A 19171-nucleotide genomic window follows, 5' to 3' on the forward strand; every position below is an offset into this window, starting at 1 on the left:
CCCCAATTTTTCCTCACTTTTTCCCAATTTTTTCACAATTTTTTCCCATTTTTTCCCCATTTTCCCTCATTTTTCCCCATTTTTTTCCCATTTTTCCCATTTTTTCCCCATTTTTTCCCTGTTTTTCCCCAATTTTTTTGTAATTTTTTCCCCAATTTTTCCCCATTTTTTCCTAATATTTTCGTAATTTTTCCCATTTTTCCCCAAATTTTTCACTATTTTTTGCCATTTTTCCCCAATTTTCCCCCATTTTTTCCTTAATTTTCTCCAAAATTTTCCCCCATTTTCCCCCATTTTTCCCTATTTTTTCCCAATTTTTTCTCAATGTTCCCCAATTTTTACCCCAATTTTTCCCCAACTTCCCCTCAATTTTTTCCCCATTTTCCCCAATTTTTTCCTCATTTTTTCACTAATTTTTCCCAATTTTCCCCCATTTTTTTCCCAATTTTTCCCCATTTTTTCCCCATTTTTTCCCCAATTTTTTCCCAATTTTTATCCCAATTTTTATCCCAATTTTCCCCAATTTTTATCCCAATTTTTTCCCAATTTTCCCCAATTTTTATCCCAATTTTTTCCCATTTTTCCCCAATTTTTTACCCATCTTTTCCCCATTTTTGACGTTTTTTCTCCAATTTTCACCCCAATTTTTTAAGGAATTTTTAGGAATTTTTAATTAATTTTTTTTTTTGGAATTTTGCAGACATTTTTGGGAATTTTTCAGGAATTTTTGGGGAATTTTTTGGAGGAATTTTGGGGATATTTTTGGGAAATTTTGGGGAACTTTTGAGGGATTTTTTGGTGGAATTTTTGGGAATTTTAGGAGAAATTTTGGGGAATTTTGCAGAAATTTTAAGGAATTTTTGGGATTTTTGAGGAGATTTTTGGGAATTTTTAGGGAACTTTTGAGGGATTTTTTGGGAATTTTTTTGGAAATTTTTGGAGAAATTTTTGGGAATTTTTGGGGAACTTTTCAGGAATTTTGGGGAAATTTTTTGGGATATTTTTGGGAATTTTTAGAGAACTTTTGAGGGATTTTTTGGGAATTTTTTGGGAAATTTTAGGAAGAATTTTTTGGAATTTTGCAGAACTTTTAAGGATTTTTGGGGGAATTTTTTGGGGAATTTGTTGAATTTTTTGGAAATTTTTTGGAAATTTTGGGGGAATTTTTGGAAATTTTCAAGGAATTTTCTGGGAATTTTTGGGAGATTTTCTTGGGAATTTTTTTGGAATTTTTGTGGAATTTTTTTTTAATTTGGGGGAATTTTTTTGGAATTTTTTGAGACTTTCTTTGGAATTTTTTGGGAATTTTTCGGGAATTTATTGAGAATTTCCTGAGATTTTTGTGGGATTTTTTTTGGAATTTTGGGGGATTTTTCAGGGAATTTTTTTGGAATTTTGGGGCAATTTTTGGAAATTTTTGGGATTTTGGGGGGAATTTTTGGAAATTTTGAAGGAATTTTCTGGGAATTTTTGGAGACTTGCTTGGGAATTTTTTTGGAATTTTGGGGGAATTTTCCAAGAATTTTTTGGGAATTTTTGGTGACATTTTTGTGAATTTTCCAGGAAATTTTTGTGGAATTTTTGGAGAAGTTTTTGAGGAATTTTTTGGGATTATTTTGGGAATATTTTGGGAATTATTTGAGAATTTTGGGGGATTTTTCTGGGGATTCTTGGGGACTTTCTTGGCAATTTTTTTGGAATTTGGGGGGAATTTTTGGGAATTTTCTGGGAATTTTGGGGAAATTTTTTGGGATTTTTGGAGAAGTTTTGGGGGAATTTTTTGGGATTTTTTTGGGAATTATTTGGGAATTTTGGAGGATTTTTCTGGGAATTTTTGGGGAATTTTGGGGGGAATTTTTGGAATTTTTTGAGGATTTTCTGGGATTATTTGGGGAATTTTTGGGAAATTTTGGAGGGAAATTTTTGGGAATTTTCAAGGAATTTTCTGGGAATTTTTTGGAGACGTTCTTGGGAATTTTTGGGAAATTTTATGAGGAATTTTTGGGAATCTGGGGGGAAATTTTTTGGGAATTTTTTTGAGAAGTATTTGGGGAGCTTTTTGGGAATTTTTCGAGAAATTTTGGGGAATTTTTGGTGAAGTTTTTGGGAATTTGGAGGGAATTTTTGGAGAAGTTTTTTGGGAATTTTTTGGGAATTTTTGGGGAATTTTAGGTGATGTTTTTCGGGAATTTTTTGAGAAGTTTTTAGGAATTTCTGGGGAATTTTTTGGGAATTTTTTGGAGAATTTTTCGAGATATTTTGGGGAATTTTTCGTGAAGTTTTTGGGAATTTTGGGGGAATTTTTGGGATTTTTTTGGGATTTTTTTGGGAATTTTTTGGGAATGATTTAGGAATTTGGGGGGAATTTTCAGGGAATTTTTTGGAGAATTTTGGGGGAATTTTTTGGAATTTTGGGGGAATTTTTTGGGGAATTCTTTTGGAATTTTTTTGGAATTTTCCAAGAATTTTTGGGGAATTTTTGGTGACATGTTTGGGGAATTTTTTGGGAATTTTTGGAGAAGTTTTTGGGAATTTTGGGGAAATTTTGGGGGAATTTTTTTGGAATTTTTGAGAATTTTTTGAGAATTTTTTTGGAATATTTGGGGGAATTTTTGGGGAATTTTCAGTGAATTTTTTTTGGAATTTTTGGGAATTTTTTTTGAATTTTCAGTGAATTTTTTGGGGAATTTTGGGGAATTTTTTGGGATTTTTATGGGATTTTTTGGGGGATTTTGGGGAATTTTTTTGTGGAATTTTTTGGGAATTTTTTGGGAATTTTGGGCAATTTTTTGGGGAATTTTGGAGGAATTTTTAGGAATTTTTTGGGAATTTTTTTGGATGAGAATCCCAAACTTACCTGGAATTTTGGGATGGGAATTGACCAACGGGAACGAGACCAGGAGCCAAATCCATGGAATTGGATCCATAATTCCAGGGGTTTTTATTTCCCCCTTGGAAAATTTTGGGAATTTTTTGGGAATTTTTTGAGAATTTTTTGGGGAATTTTTGGGGAATTTTTTGGGAATTTTTTGGGAATTTTTGGGGAATTTTTTTGAATTTTTGGGGAATTTTTTGGGAATTTTTTGGGAATTTTCAGTGAATTTTTTGGGAATTTTGGGGGAATTTTTTTTGAATTTTCAGTGAATTTTTTGGGGAATTTTTAATGAATTTTTTGGGATTTTTTGGGGAATATTTTGGGAATTTTTGGGGAATTTTCAATGAATTTTTTTGGGAATTTTGGGGAATTTTGGGGGAATTTTTTTGGAATTTTTTGGGGATTTAGGGGGAATTTTGGGGGAATTTTTTGGGAATTTTGGGGGAATTTTTTGGGGAATTTTAGGGGAATTTTCAGTTAATTTTTTGGGGAATTTTTTGGGAATTTTTGGGAATTTTTAGGAATTTTTTGGGAATTTTTTTTGGATTGGAATCCCAAACTTACCTGGAATTTTGGGATGGGAATTGACCAACGGGAACGAGACCAGGAGCCAAATCCATGGAATTGGATCCATAATTCCAGGGGGTTTTATTTCCCCCTTGGAAAATTTTTGGGAATTTTTTGGGGAATTTTTGAGAATTTTTGGGGAATTTTTTGGGAATTTTTTGGGAATTTTCAGGGAATTTTTTGGGGAATTTTCAGTGAATTTTTTGGGACATTTTTTTGGAATTTTGGGGAATTTTTTTGGAATTTTTTGGGAATTTTTTGGGAATTTTCAGTGAATTTTTTGGGATTTTTGGGGAATTTTTAGAGAAATTTTTTGGGATTTTTTGGGAATTTTTTGGGAATTTTTTTGGAATTTTCAGTGAATTTTTTGGGGAATTTTGGGGAATTTTTTGGGAATTTTTTGGGAATTTTTGGGGGAATTTTTTGCGAATTTTTTGGGAATTTTTGGGGGAATTTTTTGCGAATTTTTTGGGAATTTTGGGGAATTTTGGGGGAATTTTTATAGAAATTTGGGGAATTTTTTGGGGAATTTTTTTCGATTTTTTGGGGAATTTTCAGTGAATTTTTTGAGAATTTTTTTTGAATTTTCAGGGAATTTTTTGGGGAATTTTTTTGAATTGTTGGGGAATTTTTTGGGAATTTTTTGGGAATTTTGGGGGAATTTTTTGGGATTTTTATGGGATTTTTTGGGGGATTTTGGGGAATTTTTTTGTGGAATTTTTTGGGAATTTTTTGGGAATTTTTTGGGGAATTTTGGGGAATTTTGGGGGAATTTTGGGGGAATTTTTTTGGAATTTTCAGTGAATTTTTCTGGGAATTTTGGGGGAATTTTTGGGGAATTTTTGGGGAATTTTGGGGAATTTTTTGGGAATTTTTTTGGGAATTTTTTGTGAATTTTTTTGGGAATTTTCAGGGACTTTTTTGGAAATTTTTGGGGAATTTTTTGAGAATTTTTGGGGAATTTTTTTGGATTTTGGGTGGAATTTTCAGGGAATTTTTTTGGGAATTTTCAGTGAATTTTTTGGGGAATTTTGTGGGAATTTTTTGGAGAATTTTTTGGGAATTTTTTGGGAATATTTATAGAAATTTTGGGGGATTTTGGGGGGAATTTTTTGGGATTTTTTTTGGAATATTCAGTGAATTTTTTGGGGAATTTTTTTGAATTTTCAGTGAATTTTTTGGGGAATTTTTTTGGAATTTTGGGGAATTTTTTGAGAATTTTTTTGGGAATTTTGGGGAATTTTTGGGGAATTTTTATGGGATTTTTGGGGGGATTTTGGGGAATTTTTTTGTGGAATTTTTTGGGAATTTTTTTGGAATTTTGGGCAATTTTTTGGGGAATTTTTTAGGAATTGTTTTGAATTTTTTGGGAATTTTTTTGGATTGGAATCCCAAACTTCCCGGGAATTTTGGGATGGGAATTGACCAACGGGAACGAGACCAGGAGCCAAATCCATGGAATTGGATCCATAATTCCAGGGGTTTTTATTTCCCCCTTGGAAAATTTTGGGAATTTTTTGGGAATTTTTTGAGAATTTTTTGGGGAATTTTTGGGGAATTTTTTGGGAATTTTTTGGGAATTTTTGGGGAATTTTTTTGAATTTTTGGGGATTTTTTTGGGAATTTTTTGGGAATTTTCAGTGAATTTTTTTGGGAATTTTGGGGGAATTTTTGGGGAATTTTTTTTGGAATTTTCAGTGAATTTTTTGGGAATTTTGGGGGAATTTTTTTTGAATTTTCAGTGAATTTTTTGGGGAATTTTTAATGAATTTTTTGGGATTTTTTGGGGAATATTTTGGGAATTTTTGGGGAATTTTCAATGAATTTTTTTGGGAATTTTGGGGAATTTTGGGGGAATTTTTTTGGAATTTTTTGGGGATTTAGGGGGAATTTTGGGGGAATTTTTTGGGAATTTTGGGGGAATTTTTTGGGGAATTTTAGGGGAATTTTCAGTTAATTTTTTGGGGAATTTTTTGGGAATTTTTGGGAATTTTTAGGAATTTTTTGGGAATTTTTTTTGGATTGGAATCCCAAACTTACCTGGAATTTTGGGATGGGAATTGACCAACGGGAACGAGACCAGGAGCCAAATCCATGGAATTGGATCCATAATTCCAGGGGTTTTTATTTCCCCCTTGGAAAATTTTTGGGAATTTTTTGGGGAATTTTTGAGAATTTTTTGGGAATTTTGGGGGAATTTTTTGGGAATTTTTTTGGAATTTTCAGTGAATTTTTTGGGACTTTTTTTTGAATTTTGGGGAATTTTTTGGGAATTTTTTGGGAATTTTTTGTGAATTTTCAGTGAATTTTTTGGGGAATTTTGGGGGAATTTTTGGGGAATTTTTTGGGAATTTTTTGGGGAATTTTTGGGAATTTTTTGGGAATTTTCAGTTAATTTTTTTGGGAATTTTGGGGAATTTTTTGGGATTTTTATGGGATTTTTTTGGGGATTTTGGGGAATTTTTTTGTGGAATTTTTTGGGAATTTTTTGGGAGTTTTTGGGGGAATTTTTGGGGAATTTTTGAGAATTTTTTGTGAATTTGGGGGAATTTTTTTGGAATTTTGGGGGAAATTTTTGGGGAATTTTTTTGGAATTTTGGGGAATTTTTTGAGAATTTTTTGGGAATTTTTTTGAATTTTTTGGGAATTTTTTTGGATTGGAATCCCAAACTTCCCGGGAATTTTGGGATGGGAATTGACCAACGGGAACGAGACCAGGAGCCAAATCCATGGAATTGGATCCATAATTCCAGGGGTTTTTATTTCCCCCTTGGACAATTTTTGGGAATTTTTTGGGGAATTTTTGAGAATTTTTTGGGAAATTTTGGGGGAATTTTGGGGGAATTTTCAGGGAATTTTTTGGGGAATTTTTTTGAATTTTTTGGGAATTTTTTGGGAATTTTTTGAGAATTTTTTGGGAATTTTGGGGGAATTTTTTGGGGAATTTTTGGGGAATTTTCAGTGAATTTTTCGGGAATTTTTTGGGAATTTTGGGGGAATTTTTGGGGAATTTTTTTGGAATTTTTTGGGAATTTTTTGGGAATTTTCAATGAATTTTTGGGGGAATTTTGGGGGAATTTTTTGGGGAATTTTTTTGAATTTTCAGTGAATTTTTTTGGGAATTTTTAGAGAAATTTTGGGACTTTTTGGGGAATTTTTTGGGGAATTTTGGGGGAATTTTTTTTGAATTTTCAATGAATTTTTTTGGGAATTTTGGGGGAATTTTGGGGAATTTTTGGGGAATTTTCAGTGAATTTTTTGGGGAATTTTTTTGGAATTTTTGGGGAATTTTGGGCAATTTTTTGGGGGATTTTGGAGGAATTTTTGGGGGAATTTTTAGAGAAATTTTGGGAATTTTTGGGGAATTTTTTGGGGAATTTTGGGGGAATTTTTTTTGAATTTTGGGGGAATTTTTTGGGAATTTTTGGGGAATTTTCAGTGAATTTTTTGGGGAATTTTTTGGGAATTTTTAGGAATTTTTTTGAATTTTTTGGGAATTTTTTTTGGATTGGAATCCCAAACTTACCTGGAATTTTGGGATGGGAATTGACCAACGGGAACGAGACCAGGAGCCAAATCCATGGAATTGGATCCATAATTCCAGGGGTTTTTATTTCCCCCTTGGACAATTTTTGGGAATTTTTTGGGAATTTTTTGAGAATTTTTTGGGGAATTTTGGGGGAATTTTTTGGGAATTTTTGGGGGAATTTTTGGGGAATTTTTTGGGAATTTTTTGGGTATTTTGGGGGGAATTTTTTGCGAATTTTTTTGGAATTTTGGGGAATTTTTGGAGAATTTTTATAGAAATTTGGGGATTTTTTTGGGGAATTTTTTTGGATTTTTTTGGGAATTTTCAGTGAATTTTTTGGGGAATTTTTTTGGAATTTTGGGGAATTTTTTGGGAATTTTTTGGGAATTTTTGGGGAATTTTTATAGAAATTTGGGGAATATTTGGGGGAATTTTTTTGGATTTTTTTGGGAATTTTCAGTGAATTTTTTGGGGAATTTTTTTTGAATTTTCAGAGAATTTTTTGGGGAATTTTGGGGGAATTTTTTGGGGAATTTTTTTGAATTTTTTGGGAATTTTTTTGGAATTTTCAGTGAATTTTTTTGGGAATTTTTAGAGAAATTTTGGGAATTTTTGGGGAATTTTTTGGGGAATTTTGGGGGAATTTTGGGGGAATTTTCAATGAATTTTTTTTGGAATTTTGGGGGAATTTTGGGGGAATTTTTTTTGAATTTTCAGTGAATTTTTTGGGGAATTTTTTGGGAATTTTGGGCAATTTTTGGGGGATTTTGGAGGAATTTTTTGGGAATTTTTTTTGGATTGGAATCCCAAACTTACCTGGAATTTTGGGATGGGAATTGACCAACGGGAACGAGACCAGGAGCCAAATCCATGGAATTGGATCCATAATTCCAGGGGTTTTTATTTCCCCTTTGGAATTCTCTGCTCCCACCTGGAACATCCAAAGAAAAAATGGAAAGAAATTCCTGGGATTTGGAAAAAGAAAGGGAAAAATGGGATTTAGGAAAGGGAAAAATCCAGGAATTTTGGGGGAAAAATCTGGGAATTTTGGAGGAAAATCTGGGAATTTTGGGGAAAAATCCCAGAAATTTTGGGGGAAAAATGTGGGAATTTTGCGGGGAAAATCTGGGAATTTTAGGGGGAAATTCAGGGAATTTTGGGGGGAAAATCTGGGAATTTTGGGGGGAAATCCTGGGAATTTTCAGGGAAAATCTGAGGAATTTTGGGGGAAAATTCAGGGAATTTTGGGGGGAAAATCCTGGGAATTTTGGGGGGAAATTCAGGGAATTTTGGGGGAAATTCAGGGAATTTTGGGGAAAAAATCTGGGAATTTGGGGGGAAAATTCAGGGAATTTAAGGGGAAAATCTTGGGAATTTTGGGATTGGAAAGGGGCAAAATCTTGGGAATTTTAAGGTGAAAATCCAGGAATTTGGGGGGAAAAATACTGGAAATTTTCAGGAAAATCCAGGGAATTTTTGGGGAAAATCTTGGGAATTTTGGGGAAAAAATCCGTGAATTTTGGGGGAAAATCTGGGAATTTTTAGGGAAAATCTGAGGAATTTTGGGGGGAAATTCAGGAATTTTGGGGGAAAAATGTGGGAATTTTGGGGGAAATTCAGGGAATTTTGGGGGAAAAATGTGGGAATTTTGGGGGAAATTCAGGGAATTTTGGGGGAAAATCCCGGGAATTTTGGGGGAAAATCCTGGGAATTTTGGGGGAAAAATGTGGGAATTTTGCGGGGAAAATCCGGGGAATTTTGGGGGGAAAATCTGGGAATTTTCAGGGAAAATCTGAGGAATTTTGGGGGGAAATTCAGGGAATTTTGGGGAAAAAATCTGGGAATTTTGGGGGAAAATTCAGGGAATTTGGGGGGAAAATCCCAGAAATTTTGGGGGAAAATCTGGGAATTTTCAGGGAAAATCTAGGAATTTTGGGGAAAAATTCAGGGAATTTTGGGGAAAAATCTGGGAATTTTGGGGGAAAAATCTGGGAATTTGGGGGGAAAATTCAGGGAATTTAAGGGGAAAATATTGGGAATTTTGGGATTGGAAAGGGGCAAAATCCTGGGAATTTTAGGGTGAAAATCCAGGAATTTGGGGGGAAAAATACTGGAAATTTTCAGGAAAATCCAGGGAATTTTTGGGGAAAATCTTGGGAATTTTGGGGAAAAAATCCGTGAATTTTGGGGGAAAATCCAGGGAATTTTGGGGGGAAATCCAGGGAATTTTTTGGGAAAATCTTGGGAATTTTGGGGGGAAAATTCAGGAATTTTCAGGGAAAATCCCGGGAATTTTGGGGGGAAATTCAGGGAATTTTGGGGGGGAAATCTGGGAATTTTGGGATTGGAAAGGGGCAAAATCTTGGGAATTTTAAGGTGAAAATCCCAGGAATTTTGGGGGAAAATTCAGGGAATTTTGGGATCAGAAGAGGGAAAAATCCCAGAAATTTTAGGGGTAAATCCTGGGAATTTGGAGGGCAAAATCTTGGGAATTTAAGGGGGAAAATCTTGGGAATTTTGGGGGGAAAATCCCAGGAATTTTGGGGGAAAATTCAGGGAATTTTGGGGAAAAAATCTGGGAATTTTTGGGGTTGGAAAGGGGGAAAATCTTGGGAATTTTAAGGTGAAAAATCCCAGGAATTTTGGGGTAAAATCCTGGGAATTTTGGGGTAAAATCGCGGGAATTTTGGGGGGAAATCCCAGGATTTTTGGGGTTGGGAAAGGGAAAAATCTGGGAATTTTGGGGGGGTCAGGAAGGGGAAAATCCCGAGAATTTTGGGGTTGGGACAGGGAAAAATCCTGGGATTTTTGGGAGTTGGAAAATGGGAAAATCCCGGGAATTTTGGGGGTTGGGAAAGGGAAAAAAATTGGGAATTTTGGGGGAAAATCCCGGGGATTTGGGGGTCAAGAAAGGGGAAAAAAATGGGAATTTTTGGGGGGTCTGGGAGTGAAAAGTTCTGGGAATTTTGGGGTCTGGGAGGGGGGAAATTCACGGAATTTTGGGGGAAAAACCCGGGAATTTGGGGCTCTGGGAAAGGGGAAAAAATGGGAATTTTTGGGGGGTTGGGAAGGGGAAAAAAATGGGAATTTTTGGGGGGTCTGGAAGGGGAAAATCCCAGAAATTTTGGGGCCTGGAGAGGGAAAAAAACTGGGAATTTTGGGCTCTGGGAAAGGAAAAAAATGGGAATTTTTGGGGTCTGGGAGGGGGAAAATTCCGGGAATTTTGGGAGGAAATCCCGGGAATTTTGGGGTCTGGAAAGGGAAAAATCCTGGGAAATTTGGGGGTCAAGAAAGGGGAAAAATCCTGGGAATTTTGGGGGGAAATCCTGGGAATTTGGGGCTCTGGGAAAGGAAAAAAATGGGAATTTTTGGGGTCTGGGAGGGGGAAAATTCCTGGGATTTTGGGGGGTCAGGGAGGGAAAAGTTTTTTTCCCCTTTTCCAACTCCCAAAATCCCAGGAATTTCCCCTCCCAGGCCCCAAAATTCCCGGGATTTTCCCCAAAATTCCCAGATTTTTCCCCCTCCCAGGCCCCAAAATTCCCAGAATTTTTCCCTTCACAACCCCCCAAAAATTCCCATTTTTTCCCCCTCCCAGGCCCCAAAATTCCCGGGATTTTCCCCCAAAATTCCCGGGATTTTCCCCCAAAATTCCCAATTTTTTTCCCCCTCCCAGGCCCCAAAATTCCCGGGTTTTTCCCCCAAAATTCCCAGGATTTTACCCCAAAATTCCCGGGATTTTCCCCCTTTCTTGACCCCCAAATTTCCCATTTTTTTCCCTCTCCAGGCCCCAAAATTCCCAGGATTTTCCCCCAAAATTCCGGGAATTTCCCCCCTCCCAGACCCCAAAATTCCCATTTTTTTTCCTTTCCCAGAGCCCCAAATTCCCGGGATTTTTACCCAAAATTCCCAGGATTTTTCCCCTTTCTTGACCCCCAAATTTCCCATTTTTTTCCCCTTTCCAGACCCCAAAATTCCCAGGATTTTACCCCTCCCAGGCCCAAAAATTCCCATTTTTTCCCCCTTTCTTGACCCCCAAATTCCCAGGATTTCCCCCCAAAATTCCCATTTTTTTTCCCTTTCCCAGGCCCCAAAATTGCCAGGATTTTACCCCAAAATTCCCAGGATTTTTCCCTCTCCAGGCCCCAAAATTCCCGGGTTTTTTCCCCAAAATTCCCAGGATTTTTGCCCAAAATTCCCAGGATTTTCCCCCTTTCTTGACCCCCAAATTTCCCATTTTTTTCCCTCTCCAGGCCCCAAAATTCCCAGGATTTTACCCCTCCCAGGCCCCAAAATTCCCATTTTTTTTCCCCTTTCCAACCCCCAAATTCCCCAGAATTACCCCCAAAAAATTCCTGGGGTTTCCCCTTCCCAGACCCCAAAAATTCCCAGGATTTTTCTCCTTCTTGACCCCCAAAATCCCAGGATTTCCCCCCAAAAATCCCAGGATTTTTCCCTTTCCAGGCCCCCAAATTCCCAGGATTTTCCCCCAAAATTCCCGGGATTTTCCCCTTCCTGACCCCCCCAAAATTCCCATTTTTTTCCCTTTCTCAGGCCCCAAAATTCCCGGGATTTTACCCCGTCCCAGACCCCAAAATTCCCAGGATTTTCCCCCAAAATTCCCATTTTTTTCCCCTTTCCCAACCCCCCAAAAATTCCCATTTTTTTCCCTTTCCCAGGCCCCAAAATTCCCAGAATTTCCCCCCAAAATTCCCGGGATTTTCCCCTTCCCGACCCCCCAAAAATTCCCATTTTTTTCCCTTTCCAGGCCCCAAAATTCCCGGGTTTTCCCCCCAAAATTCCCGGGTTTTTCCCCCTCCCAGACCCCAAAATTCCCAGAACTTTTCCCTCCCCAACCCCCCAAAAATTCCCATTTTTTTCCCCTTTCTTGACCCCAAAATTCCCGGGTTTTCCCCCAAAATTCCCAGGATTTTTGCCCAAAATTCCCAGGATTTTTCCCCTTTCTTGACCCCCAAATTTCCCATTTTTTTCCCCCTCCCAGACCCCAAAATTCCCAGGATTTTCCCCTTTTCCAACCCCCCAAAATCCCAGGATTTTCCCCCTTTCCTGACCCCCAAATTCCCAGGATTTTCCCCCAAAATTCCCGGGATTTTCCCCTTCCTGACCCCCCAAAAATTCCCATTTTTTTCCCTTTCCAGGCCCCAAAATTCCCGGGTTTTTCCCCCAAAATTCCCAGGATTTTTCCCCCTCCCAGACCCCAAAATTCCCAGAACTTTTCCCTTCCCAACCCCCCAAAAATTCCCATTTTTTCCCCCTCCCAGGCCCCAAAATTCCCGGGTTTTTCCCCCAAAATTCCCAGGATTTTACCCCAAAATTCCCGGGATTTTCCCCCTTTCTTGACCCCCAAATTTCCCATTTTTTTTCCCTCTCCAGGCCCCAAAATTCCCAGGATTTTCCCCTTCCCAACCCCCCAAAAATTCCCATTTTTTCCCCCTTTCTTGACCCCCAAATTCCCAGGATTTCCCCCCAAAATTCCCGGGATTTTCCCCTTTCCAGACCCCAAAATTCCTGGGGTTTTCCCCTTCCAGACCCCCCAAAAATTCCCATTTTTTTTCCCTCTCCAGGGCCCAAAATTCCCAGAACTTTTCCCTCCCCAACCCCCCAAAAATTCCCATTTTTTTCCCTTTCCCAACCCCCAAAATTCCCAGGATTTTCCCCCTCCCAGACCCCAAAATTCCCAGGATTTCCCCCCAAAATTCCAGGAATTCCCCCCTCCCAGACCCCAAAATTCCCAGAACTTTTCCATTCCCAGAGCCCCAAATTCCCAGGATTTTTGCCCAAAATTCCCGGGATTTTTCCCCTTTCTTGACCCCCAAATTTCCCAGGATTTTTCCCTCTCCAGGCCCCAAAATTCCCGGGATTTTCCCCTTCCAGACCCTCCAAAAATTCCCATTTTTTTCCCCTTTCTTGACCCCAAAATTCCCGGGATTTCCCCCCAAAATTCCCGGGTTTTTCCCCCTCCCAGACCCCAAAATTCCCAGAACTTTTCCCTCCCCAACCCCCCAAAAATTCCCATTTTTTTCCCTTTCCCAGGCCCCAAAATTCCCGGGATTTCCCCCAAAAATTCCCATTTTTTCCCTTTCCCAGGCCCCCAAATTCCCAGGATTTTACCCCCAAATTCCCAGGATTTTACCCCAAAATTCCCGGGTTTTTCCCCCTCCCAGACCCCAAAATTCCCAGGATTTTCCCCTTTCTTGACCCCCAAATTTCCCAGGATTTTTCCCTCTCCAGGCCCCAAAATTCCCAGAACTTTTCCCTCCCCGACCCCCCAAAAATTCCCATTTTTTTCCCCTTTCTTGACCCCCAAATTCCCAGGATTTTCCCCCAAAATTCCCGGGATTTTCCCCTTCCAGACCCCCCAAAATTCCCATTTTTTTTCCCTTTCCCAGGCCCTAAAATTGCCAGGATTTTACCCCAAAATTCCGGGAATTTCCCCCGTCCCAGACCCCAAAAATTCCCATTTTTTTCCCCCTCCCAGGCCCCAAAATTCCTGGGTTTTTCCCCCAAAATTCCCAGGATTTTTGCCCAAAATTCCCGGGATTTTCCCCCTTTCTTGACCCCCAAATTTCTCATTTTTTTCCCTCTCCAGGCCCCAAATTCCCGGGATTTCCCCCCAAAATTCCCGGGATTTTCCCCTCCCCGACCCCCCAAAAATTCCCATTTTTTTCCCTCTCCAGGCCCCAAAATTCCCGGGATTTTCCCCTTCCTGACCCCCCAAAAATTCCCATTTTTTCCCCTTTTCCAACCCCCAAAATTCCCAGGATTTTTCCCTCTCCAGGCCCCAAAATTCCCTGGATTTTCCCAAAATTCCCAGAACTTTTCCTTTCCCAGAGCCCCAAATTCCCAGGATTTTTGCCCAAAATTCCCGGGATTTTCCCCTTTCTTGACCCCCAAATTTCCCATTTTTTTCCCTCTCCAGGCCCCAAAATTCCCGGGATTTCCCCCCAAAATTCCAGGAATTCCCCCCCTCTCAGACCCCAAAATTCCCAGGATTTTCCCCTTTTCCAACCCCTAAATTTCCCAGGAATTTTCCCTTTCCCAGGCCCCAAAATTCCCAGGATTTCCCCCCAAAATTCCCGGGATTTTCCCCTTCTTGACCCCCCAAAAATTCCCATTTTTTTCCCCTTCCCAACCCCCAAAATTCCCGGGATTTCCCCCCAAAATTCCCAGGATTTTTCCCCCTCCCAGACCCCAAAATTCCCGGGATTTCCCCCAAAAATTCCCATTTTTTTCCCTCTCCAGGCCCCAAAATTCCCGGGATTTTCCCCCAAAATTCCCGGGAATTTCCCCCTCCCAGACCCCAAAATTCCCAGGACTTTTCCATTCCCAACCCCCCAAAAATTCCCATTTTTTCCCCCTTTCTTGACCCCCAAATTCCCAGGATTTCCCCCAAAATTCCCGGGATTTTCCCCTTTCCAGACCCCAAAATTCCCATTTTTTTCCCCTTCCCAACCCCCAAAATTCCCAGGATTTCCCCCCAAAATTCCCAGGATTTTTCCCCCTCCCAGACCCCAAAATTCCCGGGTTTTTCCCCCAAAAATCCCAGGATTTTTCCCTTTCCAGGCCCCAAAATTCCCGGGGTTTTCCCCCAAAATTCCCGGGATTTTCCCCCCAAAATTCCCGGGATTTCCCCCTCCCAGACCCCAAAATTCCCGGGTTTTCCCCCCAAAATTCCCGGGTTTTTCCCCCAAAAATCCCGGGTTTTTCCCCTCCCAGCCCCCAATAAACAAAACAAAGAAATTTCCCTTCCTCCCCCATATCAAAACCTGCAGATTTTTTTTTTTTCTTTCCTCTTCCGATCTTGGAAAAAATCCTGGAATTTCATCCCCTCTCCATCTTTTCATCCCTTTAAAAAAAAAATAAATAAAATAAAATAATAAAATAATAAAAAAAATCCGCCGGGAATCCCAAAAAAAAAGGAAAAAAAATAAAAAAAAATAGGGAAAAAAAATAATAATTAAAAATAAATGAAATTAAATTAGAATTGTATTATAAATAATAATTAAAAATAAAAATCCCAGCTTGTGAATGGAAGCGATTTCGGGGCTGGGGCCGCTCCCGAGCGCCCTCCGAGGTTCCTGCCGAGAATTCCCGGTTTTTTTTTTTTTTGGGAAGAGGCGGAGGAAGGGGTGGGGGTGGGGGAGGGGTGGGGGGAGGGGCGAGCTGGCTTTTGGCCAAGGTTTTTAGTGGATTTTTCCTGGGTTTTCCTGGGGTTTTCCCATTTTTTTCCCAGTTTTTCTGCATTTTTCCCCGTTTTTCCTGCATTTTTTCCCATTTTTCCCTTTTTTCCTGGGTTTTTCCCATTTTTTCCTGGATTTTTCCCATTTTTTTCCCATTTTTTCCCATTTTTTCCTGCATTTTTCCCATTTTTTCCCATTTTTTCCCATATTTTTCCCATTTTTCCCCCTTTTTCCTGGATTTTTCCCGGTTTTTTCCCATATTTTCCCATTTTTTCCCATTTTTTCCTGCATTTTTCCCACTTTTTCCCCTTTTTCCTGCATTTTTCCCATTTTTTCCCCTTTTTTCCTGGATTTTTCCCGGTTTTCCCCCTTTTTTCCTGGGTTTTTCCCCTTTTTTTCCCATTTTTCCCCTTTTTCCTGGATTTTTCCCATATTTTTTCCCGTTTTTTCTGCATTTTTCCCGGTTTTTTCCTGGATTTTTCCCATTTTTTCCCCTTTTTTCCTGGGTTTTTCCCGGTTTTTCTTGGATTTTTCCCATTTTTCCCCCTTTTCCTGCATTTTTCCCATTTTTTTCCTGCATTTTCCCCCTTTTTTCCTGGATTTTTCCCGGTTTTTCCTGGATTTTTCCCATTTTTTCCTGCATTTTTTCCTTTTTTCCCCCTTTTTCCAGGATTTTTCCCGGTTTTTTCCCATTTTTCCCTGTTTTTCCTGCATTTTTCCCTTTTTTTCCTGGATTTTTCCTGGATTTTTCCCATTTTTTCCCCTTTTTTCCTGGATTTTTCCAGGTTTTTCCTGGATTTTTCCCGGTTTTTCCCCTTTTTTCCTGGGTTTTTCCCGTTTTTTTCCCATTTTTCCCTTTTTTCCTGCATTTTTCCCATTTTTCCCCCTTTTTTCCTGGGTTTTTCCCGTTTTTTCCCATTTTTCCCCTTTTTTCCTGGATTTTTCCCATTTTTTTCCCGTTTTTTCTGCATTTTTCCCGGTTTTTTCCCGGATTTTTCCCATTTTTCCCGGTTTTTTCCCGGATTTTCCCCATTTTTCCCCCTTTTTCCTGGATTTTTCCCGGTTTTTTCCCATATTTTCCCATTTTTCCCATTTTTTCCTGCATTTTCCCCACTTTTTCCCCTTTTTTCCTGGATTTTTCCTGCATTTTTACCCCTTTTTCCTGGGTTTTTCCCGGTTTTTTCCCATTTTTCCCGGTTTTTCCCGGTTTTTTCCCATATTTTCCCATTTTTCCCTTTTTTTCCTGCATTTTTCCCATTTTTTCCCGTTTTTCCTGCATTTTTCCCATTTTTTCCCCCTTTATCCTGCTTTTTTCCCGGTTTTTTCCCATTTTTTCCCCTTTTTTCCTGCATTTTTCCCATTTTTCCCCTTTTTTCCTGGGTTTTTCCCGGTTTTTTCCCATTTTTCCCATATTTTTCCCATTTTTTCCCATTTTTTTCCCGTTTTTTCTGCATTTTTCCCGGTTTTTCCCGGTTTTTTCCCATTTTTTACCCTTTTTCCTGGGTTTTTCCCATTTTTTCCTGGGTTTTTCCCATTTTTCCCCCTTTTTCCTGCATTTTTCCCTTTTTTTTCCTGGATTTTTCCCATTTTTTACCCCTTTTTCCTGGTTTTTTCCCATTTTTTTCCCATTTTTCCCCGTTTTTCCTGCATTTTTCCAACTTTTTCCCCTTTTTTCCTGGGTTTTTCCCGTTTTTTCCCATTTTTCCCCTTTTTTCCTGGATTTTTCCCATTTTTTTCCCAGTTTTTCTGCATTTTTCCCCGTTTTTCCCGGATTTTTCCCATTTTCCCCCCCTTTTTTCCTGGATTTTCCCCATTTTTCCCCCTTTTTCCTGGATTTTTCCCGGTTTTTTCCCATATTTTCCCATTTTTTCCCATTTTTTCCTGCATTTTTCCCACTTTTTCCCCCTTTTTCCTGGATTTTTCCCATTTTTCCCCCTTTTTTCCTGGGTTTTTCCCGGTTTTTTCCCATTTTTCCCGGTTTTTCCTGGATTTTTCCCATTTTTTCCCCTTTTTCTGCATTTTTCCCCTTTTTCCTGGATTTTTCCCATTTTTTCCCCCTTTATCCTGTTTTTTTCCCGGTTTTTTCCCATTTTTTCCCCTTTTTTCCTGGATTTTTCCCATATTTTTTCCCATATTTTTTCCCATTTTTCCCCCTTTTCCTGCATTTTTCCCATTTCCCCCCTTTTTTCCTGGGTTTTTCCCGGTTTTTTCCCATTTTTCCCCCCTTTTTCCTGGATTTTTCCCGGCTTTTCCTGCATTTTTCCCACTTTTTCCCCTTTTTTCCTGGGTTTTTCCCGGTTTTTTCCCATTTTTACCTATTTTTTCCCGGTTTTTCCTGCATTTTTCCCGGTTTTTCCTGGTTTTTCCCCATTTTTTCCCCATTTTTCCCGTTTTTCCTGCATTTTTCCCATTTTTCCTGGATTTTCCCCTGTTTTTTCCCATTTTTCCCATATTTTTCCCATTTTTTCCCATTTTTTTCCCGTTTTCCCCCCTTTTTTCCTGGTTTTTCCCGGATTTTTCCCATTTTTTTTCATTTTTTCCTGGGTTTTTCCCATTTTTCCCCCTTTTTTCCTGGATTTTTCCCGGTTTTTCTTGGATTTTCCCCATTTTTTCCCCTTTTTCCTGCATTTTTCCCATTTTTCCTGGATTTTTTCCTGTTTTTCCCATATTTTCCCGGTTTTTCCGAGTTTTTCCTGGGTTTTTCCCAGTTTTTCCCATTTTTTCCCAATTTTTCCTGCATTTTTCCCGGTTTTTCCCAATTTTTTCCAGGTCTTCTGGGACTTTTCCCAGTTTTTCCTGGTTTTTCCTGGCTTTTTCCCAGTTTTCCTGCATTTTTCCCATTTTTTCCCCGTTTTTCCCAGATTTTTCCCGTTTTTTTCTGGTTTTTCCCAGACTTTTCCGGGACTTTTCCCACTTTTCCTGCAATTTTCCCATTTTTTCTCATTTTTCCTGGATTTTTCCCATTTTTCCCATTTTCCCCTCGATTTTTCCCATTTTTCCTTGATTTTTCCTGATTTTTTCCGGTTTTTTTCCAGTTTTTCCTTGTTTTTCCCAGACTTTTCCCAATTTTCCCCCAATTTTCCCCTTTTTTTCCCCAGTTTTCCTTCTTTTTTCCCATTTTCCCAGTTTTTTCCCATTTTCCCCCAATTTTTCCCCAATTTTTTCTCCAATTCCTCCCCATTTTTTCCCATTTCCCCCCATTCTTTTCCCAATTTTTTCCCAATTTTTTCCCATTTTCCCCCAATATTCCCCATTTTTTTTTCTCCAATTTTTTCCCAATTTTTTTTCCCAATTTTCCCCCAATTTTCCCCAAATTTTTCCCCATTTTTTCCCATTTCCCCCCATTTTTTTCCTAATTTTTTCCCATTTTTCTTCCAATTTTTCCCCAATTTTTCCCCAATTTTTCCCCATTTTCCCCAATTTTTTCCCATTTTTTTCCCCAGATTTTTTTCCCCATTTTTCCCATTTTTCCCCCATTTTTCTTCCATTTTTTCCCCAATTTTTCCCCATTTTTTTCCCATTTTTCCCCCATTTTTCCTCCCATTTTTCCCCATTTTTTTCCCAATATTTTTCCCAATTTTCCCCAAATGTTTCCCAATTTTTTTCCCTTTTTCCCCCCAATTTTTCCCCCAATTTTTCCCCATTTTTCCCATTTTTTCCCAATTTTCCCCCAATTTTTCCCATTTTTCCCATTTTTTTCCCCTTTTATCCCAAATTTTTCCCCAATTTTTCCCCAATTTTTCCCATTTTCCCCATTTTTCCCCTTTTATTCCCAATTTTCCCCATTTTTCACCCAAAATTCCCCCTCCAACCCAACCCCCCCCACCCCTGCCCTCATCCACCCCCAATTATGCAAATTTATGCAAATCAATGCAAATTTATGCAAACGAGCCGCAGCTGCCAAAACTTTTGGCTGGATCCCGCTGGGAATTCCGGGAATTTTGGGATGGAGCCAAAAGTGAAAAAAACCCGGGATCCTGGAGCCCAAATTTTCCCATTTTC

At 38.8% G+C, this 19171-nt stretch overlaps 1 long non-coding RNA gene across 1 annotated transcript; it reads right to left on the bottom strand.

Moving 5' to 3' along the window:
- Positions 1-7656: 7656 nt before the first annotated feature.
- LOC147648632 (uncharacterized) lies at positions 7657-15062 on the bottom strand. Its single transcript, XR_015280620.1, has 2 exons — positions 14756-15062; positions 7657-7902 (listed from the first exon to the last, which is right to left on the bottom strand). It is a non-coding gene; the product is annotated as an uncharacterized LOC147648632 (long non-coding RNA).
- Positions 15063-19171: the final 4109 nt, after the last annotated feature.

This window comes from Cyanistes caeruleus, chromosome Z, assembly GCF_971803275.1.
Source record: "Cyanistes caeruleus chromosome Z, bCyaCae1.hap1.1, whole genome shotgun sequence".
In the NCBI taxonomy this organism is placed as follows: domain Eukaryota; kingdom Metazoa; phylum Chordata; class Aves; order Passeriformes; family Paridae; genus Cyanistes; species Cyanistes caeruleus.